The sequence below is a fragment of the Chiloscyllium punctatum genome, chromosome 30 (genome assembly GCF_047496795.1).
Source record: "Chiloscyllium punctatum isolate Juve2018m chromosome 30, sChiPun1.3, whole genome shotgun sequence".
NCBI lineage: Eukaryota > Metazoa > Chordata > Chondrichthyes > Orectolobiformes > Hemiscylliidae > Chiloscyllium > Chiloscyllium punctatum.
This window is the reverse complement of record NC_092768.1, coordinates 61,984,174-62,000,638: the sequence shown is the minus strand read 5'-3', so window position 1 is coordinate 62,000,638 and position 16,465 is coordinate 61,984,174. Positions and strand designations below refer to the sequence as shown.

Genomic DNA, 16,465 nt, shown 5'->3' with positions numbered 1-16,465 from the left:
TCAGACAACAACTCACCAGAACGAAGGACCCGATACCCAGCATGAGCAAAACCAACGTAGTGTACAAAATCCCATGCAAGGACTGCACAAAACACTACATAGGACAAACAGGAAGACAGCTAACGATCCGCATCCATGAACACCAACTCGCCACGAAACGACACGACCAGCTATCCTTAGTAGCCACACAAGCAGATGACAATCAACATGATTTCGACTGGGACAACACCACTATTATAGGACAAGCCAAACAGAGAACAGCCAGGAAATTCCTAGAGGCATGGCACTCATCCACAGATTCTATCAACAAACACATCGACCTGGACCCAATATACTGACCACTGCAGCGGACAGCTGGAACTGACAACTGGAAGCGGCAGAGACAAACCACTATTAATGCCAGAGGAAACATCACAGAAACGCTTCACAGGAGGCTCCCAAGCACTGAGGATGTCACCTAGACGGGGATGAAACGTCTGCAACACAAATTTCCAGCTCGGCGAACAGAACCACAGCAGCGAGCACCCAAGCTACAAATCTTCTCACAGACCTTTATAAATGTGTAATGGTACGGGAGAAAGCAAAAGGTCACTACTCTGGAATCAACTCAGATGAAGAGCTGGTGCAAACATCATGGTTCAAATGACACCCTTCTTGCTTTAAGATTTCTGTGGGGATTGGTGCGATGTCTCAAGACTTCTCCAACTCTAGTAATACTGTGTCTCCATAACCTCATTGATCCTGTGCGATCCGTTTTTACCTCTGAAACATCCATCAGTCAAAGTACCCCTACTTATCTCTGTTACTCATACAGGCCATTTTATAAACCTCCTTTCTCTCCAATCTCCTCTAAATACTGCCTCTCTATGTAATAATTATCAAGGACTTACAGCTTTGTCTGTAATTACTCTGATACATAGAAAGCTCCCGATCTTTACAATCTCCTCCAGCAGACACAATCATCAGTCTATCAATGTCACGAACTCCTTCCCGCCCTGATCAATCTCATGATCTCCATAACCCCCTCCAGCCATTACACTCAAAGGTTTTCAGCTTTTATACAAGAAGGAGAAAAATGCCACGACAGTGAAGTAGCATTGTATATAAAGGCTGGAATCAGTATTTTTGTGATGCTAATCAATTTACACACTACTCATCTCTGTCCTCTCCCCAATCCCTTTGTATTGATTCTCTAGATATTGTCTAAATATCAGAAATTTCTACAACACAGATTACTCTCGAAATTGTCTGCACTGACTAAAAAGAAGGTGGAACCCAGCTTCATCCTTTCCAAAATAAAAAAAACATTGTTGTGATTCCACAGAGACTGTAGGACTTCAGGTTCAGACCAAGGCACATTTTAAAAATTTTCCAGAGTTTCTCCCTCGACTCCGCTTCCATGCATGACTCCCAGATCCCTTCCTTACTCCGGGTGAAATAACAACTTTCCTCACCACTTTTCTAATATTTTAACCAATTAAATTAAATATTTTCTGCTGGTAACTGAGGTCTCCAATAAGAAGAAGACAGTATCTCCCTCTCTATCCAGGCCCTTGACAACACGTGCAGGCTAATCGAATCTCCTCTCAGTATCCTACACTTCAACCTTTCCTCATAACTGCATTATCAGTTTCCCAGAATAACAAATCTCTTCTGTACCACCTCCAAGAGTGAAACATGCTCGAAACATCATTTCTCTGGCACTCTGATGCTACCTGACCTGCTGTGCTTTTCTCACACCACACTCTTTGACTCTAATTTCCAGCATCTGCAATCTTCATATTCTTCCTGTACACTCTCCATTCTAATTCCATCCTTCCATGTGATATAGTGACCAGAACCACATGCAGCACACAGGCTGTGATTGATCTGGTTATTTATACAGTTCTTGTATAAGCTTCCTGCTCTTACATTCTGCACTTGAACTGAGAGAGGAAATGATGCCATTTGCTGCCTTATCTAGATAATTGACGATGCCGGCTATCTTCAGGGTAAAAGCAAATTACTGCGGATGCTGGAATCTGAAGCCAAAAGAGAAAATGTTGGAAAATCTCACAGGTATGGCAGCATCTATAAGGAGAGACAATAGCTGACATTTCGAGTCTAACTGACCCTTTGTCAAAGCTTAAAAAAAGGAGAAATAGGGAGGTATTTATACTAGGATCTGTCCACACTAACAGTACGTTCATTTATTGTGTATTCTTTCCATTGATTGCTGTCCCTAAATGACTTGACTTCGACTTCTCCAGGTTGCTGGTGCATTCAACTGGAGCTCATAGCTTCCATTTTTAAGCAGACTGCTATTTGTTCGCTCATTAAATCAAGTAATTCACATCAACTGTACGAGTCTCTGCATGAAAACCAAATAGCCAGATTAATTACATACAGCTTTCCCTGCAGCAAATCAGGCTGACAGTCCTGGATTCCTTTGGGACTTTCGAAGGGTCCATTCTTCCTGCCTCGCAGAATTCCCATATGTAAGTACTCAGTCAGCCCCTTGCTTCATACTAAACTAAGCTACAATATCAGCAGGTCTCTGACACTTTGCCTCTATTCAGAGAGGAACCGAAAAAGATGAACAATGAGCAAACATGGACGGGGATTTTTCGACCTAGCTTCTTTTAATGATGTGAATCTCCTTTGTAGGCCCTCACTCTCTTTAAGTATATAACTTACAATAGTTTGCACGACAAAATCTGCACAAGACAAGGGCCTGAAACTTTTGACTTGGCCAATCTCATTTCTGTCATTTTCATGGAAGGTTTGTCTCCACAAGTCTCAGTGAATGTTGTCATGATAACATCCTCAATCTGGCTCATTAACTACCTGCCCTGCCTCAATGTCCCTTCTTTCATCTGATACGAGCCCAATTATTATTTTCTGCTTTGTTATATGTACCCACTGCCCACATATTCCAGATTGCACCGGATACCCTGCTACAGATGCCAATTTTAAATAAGTCATTGCGCTCTTGGATTGGCAATCTGAAATTGCTCTGGACATGACGGCGGCATTTGGGAAAGGTGTAAACTGAGGGCCCCACTATGTGGCTGAGCCACTGAGGTTCTGGTGGATGGCATGGTGCAGGACAGGGACATTATCTTCCTTCAGGATAAATAGACAAAGTCTGGGGTGGGTACATCCAGAACTAGAGGGCATAGGTTTAGGGTGAGAGGGGAAAGATATAAAAAAGACCTAAGGGGCAACTTTTTCACGCAGAGGAGGATGTGTGTACGGAATGAGCTTCAAGAAGAAGTGGTGGATGCTGGTACAATTGCAACATTTAAGAGGCATTTCGATGGGTATATGAATAGGAAGGGTTTGGAGGGATATGAGCCGGGTGCTGGCAGGTGGGACTGGATTGAATCGGGATATCTGGTCGGCTTGGACGGGTTGGAACGAAGGGTCTGTTTCCATGCTGAACATCTCTATGACTCTTTGACTGGCAGGGGAAGCCATGACACCAGACCTGCTAGCTTGTCTGTGATTGACCCGTGGGCCAGTGAGATGCCAGCCTTCTGGGTGAATGCCCAACTGTGTAGGAAGGACGTCAGTGACCAGGGTAAGTGCCAACATCTGCACTTTGTGACCTTGCCCTCTCTCTCTCTCTCGCTGTTACTGCACCCACCTCCAACCAAGACTCATGTTCTCTGACTCTCACTGAATGCAGCACCTTCTCTCTGTTTCTCTCTAACCTCTTCTCTGTCCCGCTCGCCAGCTCTGCCTGGTGTCTCTGCTGCCCACTCACTCACTCAGGAAACCTCCCCACCTTTCCCTCAGCTTTCCCAGCACTAACAGCTATACCAACCACTTCCACCTCCCGTATACCTCTTGATAATTCTCTCATTCCAGGAGGAACTATCCCACAATAGAGCAGACAGAGAGGTATGAGATAGCCCAACATTCAACTCCTCACCCCCTCACAGAGGAAGGATCCTGACCCGAACAACCACGAGAGGCAGACTGACCGTGTTCAAGCTCCCGGACTGGGATCTGAGACTCTCCTAGACACACTGTGCTGGGCACCGTGACTGACTGTGGACAATGATATTAAGCGTTCTGGGTTTGTGTCTGCGCTAAACACCAAGGCAATACAGCAGGCGGGTGAGCTTGGTAGCTCTAGTTGAGGGGAAACACTATTGAGGGCAGGTTAAGACAAGGCAATAATTCTGTGAGCTTTCAAGTTCGCTCAAAGCGAGTGTGTTTAGAAACAGAATGAGCAGTCCAGATGGCCAATCTATGATCTGGGTGAATATTCCGGAGCACAGTGTCCTTGCAGCAGCATTGACTGTGTACAAACACGGAGTGATCAGCCCAGAGGGACCGCCCATGAGCTGGGTGTGTGTCCCTAAGCACAGTGTCTTTGCAGCAGCATTGCAATGAGAGTTGTCAGTGCACCCTGAGCTGCAGCATTGAAGTAAAGAAGCGTTCAGTCAGTGGGTCGGAGATGTGCTGGGATGGCATACTGAGGCTGGCATGTGTCAGATTTCAGCATTGGTGGGTGTGGAGTACATGCAGCTTCTGTTCATGCAGTGTTCCCGAGAAGCTGGTCTCCAGGATAGAAGTCTGCAGGAGCGAGCAGCGAGATGGAGTCACCAGGTACCAGGTCTGACTTTCATGTCAAATTCTGCATATTGAGTTTCCCAACAGTGGGGGAGGATATGAAGCTGCAATTTAGGGGGAGGGGGCGTGTGGGGGTGGTCGGTGGGATCCACAATAATGTGGCTGTTGATCATCAGTAATCATTCAGTGAGCATCCCGCCACTCCCGCGCTCAAATCTTGACTTAAAGAACAGTCCAGCACAGGAACAGGCCCTACAACCCAGCAAGCCCGTACTGACACATGACGTCTTTCCAAAGTTAAAACAAAGTATTTGCTCCAATATCTTTGATGTCATTCTATTCCTTACTTACTCATACTTGTGCCATGATCCCTCTGAAACCTCGCTATATTGGCTTCTTCCCCTCTATCAGTGCATTTAAGGCACTTTCACATTCTGTCTGGAACAGCAAAAAAAAATCTTACCTATCACATCCCCTGAACTTTCTCCCTTTTACCTAAAACCTACCGTCCAGAGTAATTGATATTTCTTCTCTGAGAGAAAAAAAAAGCCTCTAACTGTCCTTCTATCTATGCCTCTGACAATTTTGTAAATATCTATCCGGTAGCCCCATAGCCAATGATACCCAGGTGCAAACAAGCCACGTATGTTCAATTTCTCCTTCTGGCTAATACCCTCCAAACCAGACAACATGCTGGTAAAACCTTTCCATCCACTCTCCAACACTTTAACATTGTGTGGCAACCAAGAGTATACACAATATTCTAAATGTACCTCGAAATAACTTTCCCTACAGCTACAAAATGACCTGCTAATTTTCATACTGCACACTCCGATGCATGTTTGAATCTTGCCATCAGTCTTCTTGATCACCCTCTTCACCCATGTTACCACTTTCAGGGAACTGTGGAGCTGTACACCAAGATCCCTTCGGATGTTGATGCAATCAGTAGTTTTTCCATCCACTTTGTACTTCTATCCTTTATTATACCTTCCAAAATGCATCATGTCACAATTGTACAAATAAAGTTACATCTGTGTTTTTTCTGTTGAAGTCTGCGGCTGACCTATATCTTGTTCTTTCTCTGGCAATCATTCTCACAATCTGCAACTCCGCCAATCTATTTACAGATCTACAGTCACAAAAACACTGTTCCACCATTACTCTGTCTTATATGATCAGGCAGTTCTCCATAAGTGACTGCTGATCCCACATCACTGCACAGTGGGAGGTATGTCGTGCCATAATCGTTACTGTACTGTGGGAGGTATGTCGGGCTGTGATGGTTTCTGAACAGAGGGAGGTATGCCGTGGTGTGATGGTTACTGTACAGTGGGAGGTATGTCGGGGTGTGATGGTTACTGTACAGTGGGAGGTATGTCGGGGTGTGATGGTTACTGTACAGTGGGAGGTATGTCGGGCCGTGATGGTTACTGTACAGTGGGAGGTATGTCGGGGTGTGATGGTTACTGTACAGTGGGAGGTATGTCGGGGTGTGATGGTTACAGTACAGTGGGAGGTATGTCAGACCGTGATGGTTACTGTACAGTGGGAGGTATGTCAGGGTGTGATGGTTACTGTACAGTGGGAGGTATGTCGGGGTGTGATGGTTACTGTACAGTGGGAGGTATGTCGGGGTGTGATGGTTACTGTACAGTGGGAGATATGTCGGGGTGTGATGGTTACTGTACAGTGGGAGGTATGTCGGGCCGTGATGGTTACTGTACAGTGGGAGGTATGTCGGGGTGTGATGGTTACTTACAGTGGGAGGTATGTCGGGGTGTGATGGTTACTGTACAGTGGGAGGTATGTCGGGCTGTGATGGTTACTGTACAGTGGGAGGTATGTCAGGCCGTGATGGTTACTGTACAGTGGGAGGTATGTCGGGCCGTGATGGTTACTGTACAGTGGGAGGGATGTGGGGGTGTGATGGTTACTGTACAGAGGGAGGTATGTCGAGCTTTGAAGATTACTGTAAAGTGGGAGGAATGTCAGGCCTTGATGGTTACTGTACAGTGGGAGGTAGGCGTGCCGTGATGGTTACTGTACAGTGGGAGGTATGTCGGGGTGTGATGGTTAGTGTACAGTGAGAGGTGTGTCTGGCCGTGATGGTTACTGTACAGTGGGAGGTATGTCGGGGCGTGGTAGTAACTGTACAGTGGTAGGTGGGTCGGGCCGTGATGGTTACTGTACAGAGGGAGGCGTGTTCGAATGTGATGGCTAATGTACAGTGCGAGGTATTTGTGGCCGTGATGGTTACTGTACCGTGGGAGGTATGTCAGGGTGTGATGGTTACTGTACAGTGTGAGGTATGTCAGGGTGTGATGGTTACTGTACAGTGGGAGGTATGTCTGGCCGTGATGGTTACTGTACAGTGGGAGGTATGTCGTGCCGTGTTCGTTACTGGGCAATGGGAGGTATGTCGTCCGTGATGGTTACTGTACAGGGGGAGGTATGTCGGACCGTGATAGTTAGTGTACAGTAGGAGATATGTCGGGCCGAGGGGTTACTGTACAGTGGGAGGTATGTCTGGCCGTGATGGTTATTGTACAGTGGGAGATATGTCGGGCCGTGGGGGTTACTGTACAGTAGGAGGTATGTTGGGCCATGATGGTTACTGTACAGTGGGAGGTATGTCGGGCCGTGACGGTTACTGTACAGTGGGAGGTATGTCGGGGTGTAATGGTTACTGTGCAGTGGGAGGTATGTCGGGCTGTGATGGTTACTGTACAGTGGGAGGTATGTCGGGCCGTGATGGTTACTGTACAGTGGGAGGTATGTCAGGCCGTGATGGTAACTGTACAGCGGAAGGTATGTCGGGCAATGAGTGTTACAGTACTGTGGGAGGTATGTCAAAACGTGATGGTTAGTGTACAATCGGACGTATGTCTGACTGTGTTGGTTACTGTGCAATGGGAGGTTTATCGGATCGTGATGGTTACAGTAGAATGGGAGGTATGTCGGACCGTGATGACAGTGCAGTGGGAGGTATGTCAGGCCGTGACTGTTACTCTACAGTGGAGTGCATGTCGGGCCATGACGGCTAATGTACAGTGGGAGAGATGTCGGGCCGTGGGGGATACTGTACTTTGGGAGGTATGTCGGGCCGTGATGGTTACTGCACAATGGGAGATATGTCCGGCCGTGATGGTTACTGTACAATGGGAGGTATGTCTGGCTGTGTTGGTTACTGTGCAATGGGAGGTATGTCGGGCCGTGATGGTTACTGTACAATGGGAGGTATGTTGCACCGTGTTGGTTACTGTACAGTGGGACGTATGTCAGGCCGTGACGGTTACTGCACAGTGTGAGGTATGTCGGGTCGTGATGGTTAGTGTACAGTGTGATGTATGTCTGGCTTTGATGGTTACTGTACAATGGGAGGGTATGTCAGGCCGTGACGGTTACTATACAGTGGGATGTATGTCTTGCCGTGTTGGTTACTGTGCAATGGGATGAATGTAGGGTCGTGATGGTGAGTGTACGGTGGGAGGTATGTCGGGCTGTGATGGTTACTGTACAGTGGGAGGTATGTCGGGCTTTGATGGTTACTGTACAGTGGGAGGTATGTCGGGCTTTGATGGTTACTGTACAGTGGGAGGTATGTCGGGCCGTGATGGTTACTTTACAGTGGGAGGTATGTCTGGCTGTGTTGGTTACTGTGCAATGGGAGGTATGTCGTGTCCTGATGGTAACTGTACAATGGGAGGTATGTCGGGCCATGATGGTTACTGCATATTTGGAGATACATGGGGCCGTGATGCTTACTGTACAGTGGGAGGTTTGTTGCGCCATGATGGTTACTGTACAGTGGGAGGTATGTCAGGCCGTGACGGTTACTGCACAGTGGGGGGTATATCGGGTTGTGATGGTTACTGTACAATGGGAGGTATGTCAGGCGGTGATGGTTACTGTACAATGGGAGGTATGTCGGGCTTTGATGGTTACTATACAGTGGGATGTATGTCTTGCCGTGTTGGTTACTGTGCAATGGGATGTATGTCGGGTTGTGATTGTGACTGTACTTTGGGAGGAATGTCGGGCCATGACGGTTACTGTACAATGGGAGGTATGTCGTGGGGTGATCGTGACTGTACAGTGAGAGGTATGTCAGGCGGCGACGGTTACTGTACAGTGGGAGGTATGTCGGGCCGTGATGTTTACTGTACAGTGGGGGGTATGTCAGGTTGTGATGGTGACTGTACAGTGGGAGGTATGTCGAGCTGTGAAGGTTACTCTAAATTGGGAGGTATGTCGGGCCGTGATGGTTACTGTACAGTTTGAGGTATGTTTGGCCGTGATGGCTACTGTACTGTGGGATGTATTTTGGGTTCTGTCGGTTACTGTACAGTGGGAGGTATGTCGGGCCGTGATGGTTACTGTACATTGGGAGGTATGTTTGGGTGTGATGGTTACTGTACAGTGGGAGGTATGTCGGGGTGTGACGGTTACTGTACAGTGGGAGGTATGTCGGGGTGTGATGGTTACTGTACAGTGGGAGGTATGTTGGGGTGTGACGGTTACTGTACAGTGGGAGGTATGTCGGGGTGTGATGGTTACTGTACAGTGGGAGGTATGTCGGGCCGTGATGGTTACTGTACAGTGGGAGGTATGTCGGGGTGTGATGGTTACTGTACAGTGGGAGGTATGTCGGGCCGTGATGATTACTGTCCAGTGGATGAATGTGGAGCCGTGATCATTACTGTACAGGGATAGGTGTGTCGGGCCGAGATGGTTACTGTAGATTGTGAGGCGTGTTCGACGGTGATGGTTACTGTACAGTGGGAGGTATTTGGGGTTTTGATGGTTACTGTAACAGTGGGAGTTGTGTCGCGCCGTGATGGTTATGTACAATGTGAGGTATGTCAGGCCGTGATGGTTACAGTACAATGGGAGGTATGTCAGTCCGTGATGATTACTGTACAGTGGGAAGTTTGTCGGACCGTGATGGTTACTATACAATGTGAGGAACGTCGCGCCGTGATGGTTATTGTACAGTGGGAGGTATGTTGGGCCGTGATTGTTACTGTACAGTGGGAGGTATGTCGGGGTGTGATGGTTACTATACAATGGGAGGTATGTCGGACCGTGATGGTTACTGTACTTTGGGAGGTTTTCGGGCCGTAATGGTTACTGTACAGTGCGAGGTATGTCGGGCCGTGATGGTTAATTTACAGTGGGAGGTATATCGGACTGTGATGGTTGCTGTAAAATGGGAGGTATGTCGGTCCGTGTTGGTTACTGTACAGTGGGAGGTATGTAGGACCGTGATGGTTACTGTACAGTGGGAGGTATGTCGAGCCGTGATGGTTACTGTACAGTGGGAGGTATGTCGAGCCGTGACGTTATTGTAAAGTGGGAGGAATGTCGGGATGTGATGGTTACTGTACAGTGGGTGGTCTGTCGAACCGTGATGGTTAGTGTACAGTGGGAGGTAGGTCGGGATGTGACGATAACTGCACAGTGGGATATATGTCAGGCCATGATGGTTACTGCGCAGTGGGAGATGTGTCGGGCCGTGACGGTTGCTGTATAGTGAGAGGTACGTCGGGTCGTGATCGTTACTCTAAAATGGGAGGTATGTCGGTCCATGATGGTTACTGTGAAATGGGAGTTATGTCGGGCCGTGTTGGTTACTGTACAGTGGGAGGTATGTCGGGGTGTGATGGTTACTGTACAGTGGGAGGTATGTCGGGGTGTGATGGTTACTGTACAGTGGGAGGTATGTCGGGGTGTGATGGTTACTGTACAGTGGGAGGTATGTCGGGCCGTGATGGTTACTGTACAGTGGGAGGTATGTCGGATCGTGATGGTTACTATACAGTGGGAGGTATGTCGGGCCGTGTTGGTTACTGTACAGTGGGAGGTATGTCGAGCCGTGATGGTTACTGTACAATGGGAGGTATGTCGAGCCGTGATGGTTACTGTACAGTGGGAGGTATGTCGGGCCGTGATGGTTACTGTTCAGTGGGAGGTATGTCGGGCCGTGATGGTTACTGTATACTGGGAGGTATGTCGGATCGTGATGTTTTCTGTACAGTGGGAGGTATGTCGGGCCGTGATGGTTACTGTACAGTGGGATGTATGTCGGGGTGTGATGGTTACTGTTCAGTGGGAGGTATGCCGGGCCGTGATGGTTACTGTTCAGTGGGAGGTATGTCGGGGTGTGATGGTTACTGTTCAGTGGGAGGTATGTCGGGCTGTGATGGTTACTGTACAGTGGGAGGTATGTCGGATCGTGCTGGTTACTACACAATGGGAGGTATGTTGGGCCGTGGTGATTACTATACAGTGGGAGGTATATCGGGTCGTGATGTTTACTGTACAATGGGACGTCTGTCGGGCCGTGATGGTTACTGTACGATGGGAAGTATATCGGGCCGTGATGCTTACTGTATAATGGGAGGTATGTCGGATCGTGGTGGTTACTGTGCAGTGGGAGATATGTCGGGCCGTGATGGTTACCGTACACAGGGAGGTATGTTAGACCGTCCGGTTACTGTGCAGTGGGAGGTATGTCGACCGTGATGGTTACCATACAGGGGCAGTCATGTCGGGCCCTTATGGTTACTGTACCGTGGGAAGAATGTCGTTCCGTGATGGTTACTGTTCAGTGGGAGGTATGTGGTGCCGTGACAGTTATTGTTCATTGGGAGGTATGTCGGGCCGTGATGGCTCCTGGACACTGGGTGCTATGTCGGGTTGTGATGGTTAGTGTACAGTGGGAGGTGTGTCGGGCCGTGGTGGTTCCTCTATGTTGGGATGTATAGGGCCGTGGCGTTTACTGTACAGCGGGAGGTATGTCGGACCGTGATGGATCCTGTACTTTATGAGGTCTGTCGGGCCGTTTTGGTTACTGTACAGTGGGAGGTATGTCGGGGTGTGATGGTTACTGTACAGTGGGAGGTATGTCGACCGTGATGGTTACCGAAAAGGGGGAGTTATGTCGGGCCCTTATGGTTACTGTACAGTGGGAAGTATGTCGGGCCGTGATGGTTACTGTTCAGTGGGAGGTATGTCGAGCTGTGATGGTTACTGTACAGTGGGAGGTATGTCGGGCCGTGATGGTTACTGTTCAGTGGGATGTATGTTGGACCGCGATGGTTAATGTACAGTGGGAGGTATGTCGGGGTGTGATGGTTACTGTACAGTGGGAGGTATGTCAGGCCGTGACGGTTAATGTACAGTGGGAGGTATGTCGGGGGGTGATGGTTACTGTACAGTGGGAGGTATGTCGGGGTGTGATGGTTACTGTACAGTGGGAGGTATGTCAGGCCGTGATGGTTACTGTACAGTGGGAGGTATGTCAGGCCGTGACGGTTAATGTACAGTGGGAGGTATGTCGGGGGGTGATGGTTACTGTACAGTGGGAGGTATGTCGGGGGGTGATGGTTACTGTACAGTGGGAGGTTTGTCGGGCTGTGATGGTTACTGTACAGTGGGAGGTATGTCGGGCTGTGATGGTTCGCGTACAGTGTGTTGGGCCGTGGTGTTTCCTGTACGGTGGGATGTATACGGCCGTGGCGTTTACTGTACAGCGGGAGGTATATCGGACCGTGATGGATTCTGTACTTTGTGAGGTCTGTCGGGCCGTGTTGATTCCTGTATAGTGGGATGTATGTCGGGCCGTGATGGTTACTGTACAGTGGGAGGTATGTCAGACCGTGATGGTTACTGTACAGTGGGATGTATGTCGGGCCGTGATGGTTTCTGTATAGTGGGAGGTATTTTGGGCCATGATGGTTACTGTACAGTGGGAGGTATTTTGGGCCGTGATGGTTTCTGTACAGTGAGAGGTATGTCGGGGTGTGATGGTTACTGTATATTGGGAGGTATTTTGGGCCAAGATGGTTACTGTACAGTGGGAGGTATGTCGGGCCGTGATGGTTTCTGTACAGTGGGAGGTATGTTGGGCTGTGATGGTTTCTGTACAGAGGGCGATGTTGTAGTTACTGTACTCTGGGAGGTATTTGGGGCCGTGAAAGTTAGTATACTTTGGGGGGTATGTCGGGCCGTGATAGTTACTGTACAGTGGGAGGTGTGTCGGACCGTGATGTTTACTGTACTTTGGCAGTAGGTCGGGCTGTGATATTCCCTCTACGGTGGGAGGTACGTCGTGCCGTGTTGGTTACTGTACAGTGAGAGGTGTGTCGGGCCATGAAAGTTACTGTACAGTGGGAGATATGTCCGGACATGATGGTTACTGTAGAGTGGGAGGTGCGTCGGTCCGTGATGGTTACTCTACAGTGGGAGGTATGTCGGGCCGCGATGGTTACTGTACAGTGGGAGGAATGTCGGGGTGTGATGGTTACTGTACAGAGGGAGGTATGTCGTGGTGTGATGGTTACTGTACAGTGGGAGGTGCGTCGGTCCGTGATGGTTACTCAACAGTGGGAGGTATGTCGGGCCGCGATGGTTACTGTACAGTGGGAGGAATGTCGGGGTGTGATGGTTACTGTACAGTGGGAGGTATGTCGGGCCGTGATGGTTACTGTACAGTGGGAGGTATATCGGTCCGTGATGGTTTCTGTACAGTGGGAGGTATGTCGGTCCGTGATGGTTACTGTACAGTGGGAGGTATATCGGTCCGTGATGGTTACTGTACAGTGGGAGGTATGTCGGTCCGTGATGGTTTCTGTACAGTGGGAGGTATGTCGGGGTGTAATGGTTACTGTACAGTGGGAGGTATGTCGGGGTGTGATGGTTACTGTACAGTGGGAGGTATGTCGGGGTGTGATGGTTACTGTACAGTGGGAGGTATGTCGGGGTGTGATGGTTACTGTACAGTGGGAGGTATGTCGGGGTGTGATGGTTACTGTACGGTGGGAGGTATGTCGGGGTGTGATGGTTACTCTACAGTGGGAGGTATGTCGGGGTGTGATGGTTACTGTACAGTGGGAGGTATGTCGGGCCGTGATGGTTACTGTACAGTGGGAGGTATGTCGGGCCGTGTTGGTTACTGTACAGTGGGAGGTATGTCGGGGTGTAATGGTTACTGTACAGTGGGAGGTATGTCGGGGTGTGATGGTTACTGTACAGTGGGAGGTATGTCCGAAGGTGGTGGTTACTGTACAGTGGGAGTTATGTCGGCAAATGATGGTTATAGTACAGTGGGAGGTATGTTGGGCTGTGATGGTTACTGTACAGTGGGAGGTATGACGGGCCGTGATGGCTCCTGGACACTGGTTGCTATGTCGGGCTGTGATGGTTAGTGTACAGTGGGAGGTGTGTCGGGCCGTGGTGGTTCCTGTACGGTGGGAGGTCTGTCGGGCCGTGTTGGTTACTGTACAGTGAGAGGTATGTCGGACCGTGATAGTAACTGTACAGTGGGAGGTATGTCGGGCCGTGATGGTTTCTGTACAGTGGGAGGTATGTTGGGCTGTGATGGTTTCTGTACAGAGGGCGATGTTGTAGTTACTGTACTCTGGGAGGTATTTGGGGCCGTGAAAGTTAGTATACTTTGGGGGGTATGTCGGGCCGTGATAGTTACTGTACAGTGGGAGGTGTGTCGGACCGTGATGTTTACTGTACTTTGGCAGTAGGTCGGGCTGTGATATTCCCTCTACGGTGGGAGGTACGTCGTGCCGTGTTGGTTACTGTACAGTGAGAGGTGTGTCGGGCCATGAAAGTTACTGTACAGTGGGAGATATGTCCGGACATGATGGTTACTGTAGAGTGGGAGGTGCGTCGGTCCGTGATGGTTACTCTACAGTGGGAGGTATGTCGGGCCGCGATGGTTACTGTACAGTGGGAGGAATGTCGGGGTGTGATGGTTACTGTACAGAGGGAGGTATGTCGTGGTGTGATGGTTACTGTACAGTGGGAGGTGCGTCGGTCCGTGATGGTTACTCAACAGTGGGAGGTATGTCGGGCCGCGATGGTTACTGTACAGTGGGAGGAATGTCGGGGTGTGATGGTTACTGTACAGTGGGAGGTATGTCGGGCCGTGATGGTTACTGTACAGTGGGAGGTATATCGGTCCGTGATGGTTTCTGTACAGTGGGAGGTATGTCGGTCCGTGATGGTTACTGTACAGTGGGAGGTATATCGGTCCGTGATGGTTACTGTACAGTGGGAGGTATGTCGGTCCGTGATGGTTTCTGTACAGTGGGAGGTATGTCGGGGTGTAATGGTTACTGTACAGTGGGAGGTATGTCGGGGTGTGATGGTTACTGTACAGTGGGAGGTATGTCGGGGTGTGATGGTTACTGTACAGTGGGAGGTATGTCGGGGTGTGATGGTTACTGTACAGTGGGAGGTATGTCGGGGTGTGATGGTTACTGTACGGTGGGAGGTATGTCGGGGTGTGATGGTTACTCTACAGTGGGAGGTATGTCGGGGTGTGATGGTTACTGTACAGTGGGAGGTATGTCGGGCCGTGATGGTTACTGTACAGTGGGAGGTATGTCGGGCCGTGTTGGTTACTGTACAGTGGGAGGTATGTCGGGGTGTAATGGTTACTGTACAGTGGGAGGTATGTCGGGGTGTGATGGTTACTGTACAGTGGGAGGTATGTCGGGGTGTGATGGTTACTGTACAGTGGGAGGTATGTCGGGTCGTGATGGTTACTGTACAATGGAAGGTATGTCGGGCCGTGATGGTTACTGTACAATGGGATGTATGTTGCGCCGTGATGGTTACTGTACAGTGGGACGTATGTTAGGCCGTGACGGTTACTGCTCAGTGTGAGGTATGTCGGGTCGTGATGGTTACTGTACAGTGTGAGTTATGTCGGGCTTTGATGGTTACTGTACAATGGGAGGGTATGTCAGGCCGTGACGGTTACTATACAGTGGGATGTATGTCTTGCCGTGTTGGTTACTGTGCAATGGGATGAATGTAGGGTCGTGATGGTTACTGTACAGTGGGAGGTATGTCGGGCCGTGATCTTTACTGTACAGTGGGAGGTATGTCGGGGTGTGATGGTTACTGTACAGTGGGAGGTATGTCGGGGTGTGATGGTTACTGTACAGTGGGAGGTATGTCGGGGTGTAATGGTTACTGTACAGTGGGAGGTATGTCGGGGTGTGATGGTTACTGTACAGTGGGAGGTATGTCGGGGTGTAATGGTTACTGTACAGTGGGAGGTATGCCGGGGTGTGATGGTTACTGTACTGTGGGAGGTATGTCGGGGTGTGATGGTTACTGTACAGTGGGAGGTATGTCGGGGTGTGATGGTTACTGTACAGTGGGAGGTATGTCGGGGTGTGATGGTTACTGTACAGTGGGAGGTATGTCGGGGTGTGATGGTTACATTACAGTGGGAGGTATGTCGGGGTGTAATGGTTACTGTACAGTGGGAGGTATGTCGGGGTGTGATGGTTACTGTACAGTGGGAGGTGTGTCGGGGTGTGATGGTTACTGTACAGTGGCAGGTATGTCGGGCCGTGATGGTTACTGTACAGTGGGAGGTATGTCGGGGTGTGATGGTTACTGTACAGTGGGAGGTATGTCGGGGTGTAATGGTTACTGTACAGTGGGAGGTATGCCGGGGTGTGATGGGTACTGTACAGTGGGAGGTTTGTCGGGGTGTGATGGTTACTGTACAGTTGGAGGTATGTCGGGGTGTGGTTACTGTAAAGTGGGAGGTATGTCGGGCCGTGATGGTTACTGTACAGTGGGAGGTATGTCGGGGTGTGATGGTTACTGTACAGTGGGAGGTATGTCGGGGTGTGATTGTTACTGTACAGTGGGAGTTATGTCGGGGTGTAATGGTTACTCTACAGTGGGAGGTATGTCAGGTTGTGATGGTTACTGTACAGTGTGAGGTATGTCGGGGTGTGATGGTTACTGTACAGTGGGAGGTATGTCGGGCCGTGATGGTTACTGTACAGTGGGTGGTATGTCGGGCTGTGATGGTTACTGTACAGTGGGAGGTATGTCGGGCCGTGATGGTTACTGT

At 49.5% G+C, this 16,465-nt stretch overlaps 1 long non-coding RNA gene across 1 annotated transcript in view; it reads left to right on the top strand.

Moving 5' to 3' along the window:
• Positions 1-4,356: 4,356 nt before the first annotated feature.
• LOC140455530 (uncharacterized) overlaps positions 4,357-16,465 on the top strand; it is a 136,181-nt gene continuing 124,072 nt past the window's right edge. The window contains exon 1 of the long non-coding RNA XR_011952913.1: positions 4,357-4,599. This is a non-coding gene — a long non-coding RNA (uncharacterized lncRNA). The remainder of the gene's footprint in view (positions 4,600-16,465) is intronic.